The following is a 4225-nucleotide window of genomic DNA, read 5'->3' as shown; positions in this document are numbered from 1 at the left end:
TATACAGCTGCAGGTAGGAAGTTTGCAGAGAGCTGGGTCTGTACCCACTCCAGTCCCTCAAGAACCAAGGCTAATGTTGTGGCAGGAGACTGTGGGTCCCAAAGGTGCTCCCAGCTCCTGGGAGCCAGCCTCAAGCTCAGGCTCTGCATTGCTGAGCTAGCCAGCCAGCCTTTGGTGCACTGGGAAACTCCCGCCTAGCCCCTGCAGACACCTCTGCCCTGCCCTGGGAGCCATTGACACAGTCTAAGGCACCATCACCTCCACATGTAGAATGCCAGAGATCTGACTGATATTCCCACTTTACACGTGGGGAAACTGAGGCCCAGAGTGTGGAAGGCATTTGCTCAAGTTCACCTGATGAAATACTGAAGAACCAAGACTTAGAATCCAGCCCAGCTGACTCAGGTCCTGGGGGCTTCCTGCTTTACCTGCTTCAGTTGTGCCATCCCAGGTACAGAGATTCACGCAGGAATGGGGTCATGCGCACAAGCACACAGCTAGCCTCCAGCTCTCAGACCTGGGACTCAACAGGCTGCAGTCTCTTCTCCCACTCCCACCCCATGGGCTGTCTACAGGGGATGTGTAGCCAGGGAGTGAGATGGCAGCGTCTACCCGACGACCCTGAAGCTGCCCCTCTTCAAAGGAGCTGCTCAGCCCTCATTTGATTAAAAAGCCTGAGTCACTGAACTAGATCTAACTAGACCTAGGCCGCCTCTTAGAATGCAGCCTCTTGGGATTGGGTGGGACCGCAGGGCTCCTCCAGGGCAGCATTCCCACAGGCAGGAGTGCTCTGCAGCACCCCTGTGCAGAGTCAGGGGCCTGGATGGGGACCCTGCCCACCCCCTTGTGTCCTGCCGATTCTCTGCATTCCCCTGCCCTGCCTGGTTTTACTTCCTCACTGCAGAAGGAAGGGTTGGAGTCAGAATCCTCTCCAGCTCCCATATGCTGGGGCTACATGACCTTTAGTGGACAGGCCCCTCCATCACCTCCTACACTGTCCAACAGGGTAGCCACGAGCCATATGTGACTACTTACATCTACATTTAAATTGAAGAAAATTCAACAAAAGTTTTCACTAGCCACCTTTGAAGTGCTCGGTGGTCACATGTGACTAGCACCCACTGCCTAGGGCAGTGCAGATATAGAACATTTCCATCATTTTGGAAGTTCAGAGCTGGATTCTGGACAACAGTGAGAGGACTCTCGTGTTGGAGAGGTCCCTGGATAGGCTGAAGAGACAACTTGGGACAATAGAAAAGGGTCTCTTCTCTGAAGGCACTTTTCTGGGTGGGGCAGTAAGAGATCTGGCCCCTTAAGAAGGCTCCTGTGCTCACTTTGAGAGCACACATAGTAAAATTAGAACAATACAGGGCTTCCCTGGTGGCGCAGTGGTTGAGAGTCCGCCTGCCGATGCAGGGGACGCGGGTTCGTGCCCCGGTCCGGGAAGATCCCACATGCCGCGGAGCGGCTGGGCCCGTGAGCCATGGTCGCTGAGCCTGCGCGTCCGGAGCCTGTGCTCCGCAACGGGAGAGGCCACAACAGTGAGAGGACCGCGTACCGTTAAAAAAATTAATTAATTAAAAATTAAAATTAGAACAATATAGAGAAGATTAGCCTAGGCACGGATGACACGCATATTCACATAGTGTTCCGTATTTTTTGAAATAAATAAGTCACGAGGATGTAATGTACAGCATGGCGACTATAGTTAATAATACTATTTGCACATTTGAAAGCTGCTAAGAGGGTAAATCTTAAAAGTCGTCATCACAAGAAAAAAACTCTGTAAATATGTAAGGTGACAGATATGAAAAAGATTTATTATGGTGATCATTTTACAACATATACAAATATTGAATCATTCTGTTGCATACCTGGAACTAATGTTGTATGTCAATTATACCTCATTTTTAAAAAGGAAAAAGAAAGAGAAAAACAGATGGCTCCTCTCTACAGAGATGGTGATTAACTAGTGAGGCTCCTCAGGGGGGCAGGAGGGTGGGCCACTAAGGCCTCCCTGTGGCAAAGGGGGCTGGCAGTCTACAGGGCCCTGCTCCGGAGGTGACAGAGTGAACAGGGGAGTGTCCCGCTAGCGGGGGGCTTGCCCCTAAGCTGGCCTGGCCTCTCCATGTCTCCTCCTCTCCCCAGGAATTCCGTTCCCACATCCGTCCTTGCAACACACACGCACGCACACACGTACACACACACCCACCCCACCTCATCCTGCCCTGGCCCTAGAACTGTGCCAGGCTTTCATCTCACTTCCCCAAGGGCAAGCACCGGGTCTGCCCCACCTCCTCACCCCAAGTGCCCAGCAAAGCACTAGGTTCAGGCACACTTGCTTGCCTACAAGCTGTCCCTCCCAGTCACTCAGGATTATTAAATGACCAAAATTTCAGTGTTGCTCCAAATCCTGGCCCGAGGTGTATCCAAATGCTCCCAGGCCCCAGGATGTTCAGCGGCCCTTCAGGCACTCTTGCCCCTATACCCGATGGACCCTCTTCATCAAGTGTGTGTGTGAGGTGGGGGGCTGGGAGAGAGTTGCCCGGAGTTTCCCTGCAGGGAAAGAGATGCTTGCGGGGGCCACTTTGAGATGCTTGCGGGGGCCACTCCAGAGCCCTTTCCAGGGAGCGGGGGCACAGGTGGGTGAGTCCAAGCTGACCTCTAGGAGTTGCCTCATCTCCGTCCTCCAGGAAGCTGCTCAGGTGCAGAAAGAGCCCGGCCCCACCCCTGCCCCAGCCTGGGTGGGAGGGGAGAGATCACCTGGCACTTCAGAAGCGGCAGCATGAGACCTGGGGTAGAGGGGAGGACAGGCCCCAGCCCGGCATCACTGGCTTCCCGGCTGCGTCGCCCTCAGCCTGGGCTCCAGGCAGTGGCCGCTGCCTCGGGGCTGCCCTCACTCCCTGGCAGGCGGGCCAGGCAGGACGCATTCCCATGGCTGCAGCCTTGGCTTAGGCGATCCGTGGGCCCAGATGCCACCCTCCGGGAGCTGCTGCTGCGACGGAAGCCAGAGCAAGTTCAGAGCAAGATAGCAGGGTGGGCACAGGGCTGGGAGCCGGGATGCTGTGGACGAAAGACTGTGAGAGCACCCCCCGGGTGTCAGTCCCAGGGATGCGCAGCTCCAGTGCAGGAGAGGTTTGGAAAGGTGGTTTGTGTATTTATTTCTCCATCTCTTTTGGTTGCTAAGCAGTGCTAGGCTCACACCTCCCTCACCCTGTGCACTCCTCGTGGACCCACGTCTGAATCTGCTGCCCAGCCCCTCGCTGCCCAAGACTGGGTACCCCACCAGCTCGGAAACCTGAGGAGACAGGAGCCTTTGGGGGCCTCCTCCACACACACACACACACACACACACACACACACACACACACTGCTGCCCCCCACTCATTGGTGTGGTGGGAACAAAGCCTCCAGGTTCAGGGCTGCCCCGCCAGGCCCTTGCTTTGGGTGGAACTCCGGCCAGCACCCGTCTGCACTGGTACAGGCCCTCGCCTTAGCTGTAGCTGTGTACAGGGCCACTCCTCACCCTCTGTGGGCTGCGTTCTCCTGGACACAGATGGAGCAGCTGACTCCCCGGCTGACCTGCCTTCTCAGAAAAGAAGTCTTCACCTGCCTACTACCCACCCCCAGCCCTCTGGGAGCTGCCCGTGAGGGGGTGTAACTTCCCTGGGGGCTTGCAGCTTGTGATGGAGAGGAATCAGTGGCCCATGATGATGGGCCTTCTGGGTGGAGAAAACAAGGTCCTGGGGAGGTTCAGGGCCAGGTGGGGCAGCTGACAGACCCCTCCTGGTAAGGGAGGAGGGTGGCATTTGCAAAACAAAAGGCCCACTTGGTAGTAGACTTTTTTTTTTAACATCTTTACTGGAGTATAACTGCTTTACAATGCTGTGTTAGTTTCTGCTTTATAACAAAGTGAATCAGCTATACATATACATATATCCCCATATCTCCTCCCTCTTGCGTCTCCCTCCCACCCTCCCTATCCCACCCCTCTAGGTGGTCACAAAGCACCGAGCTGACCTCCCTGTGCCATGCGGCTGCTGCCCACTAGCTAGCTATTTTACATTTGGTAGGGTAGTAGACTCTGAGGCTTCAAGGTCAGAGGTTAACTCCAGCACTGCCCTAACACGCTGCCCATCAGTCCCTCCCCTCTCTGGGCCTCAGTTTCTCCACCTAGAATCCTTCAGAATTTCTGCTAAGGCCCCGTAAAGCCGTCGCGCTGCGC

At 55.3% G+C, this 4225-nt stretch overlaps 1 pseudogene; it reads left to right on the top strand.

The window, feature by feature from the left end:
* Positions 1-1567: 1567 nt before the first annotated feature.
* Positions 1568-1660, top strand: LOC114900105 (annotated as a pseudogene).
* Positions 1661-4225: the final 2565 nt, after the last annotated feature.

This window comes from Monodon monoceros, unplaced genomic scaffold (assembly GCF_005190385.1).
Source record: "Monodon monoceros isolate NGI ecotype Baffin Bay Population unplaced genomic scaffold, NGI_Narwhal_1 Super_Scaffold_18, whole genome shotgun sequence".
Lineage (NCBI taxonomy): Eukaryota > Metazoa > Chordata > Mammalia > Artiodactyla > Monodontidae > Monodon > Monodon monoceros.
This window is presented reverse-complemented; position numbering and strand designations above follow the sequence as displayed.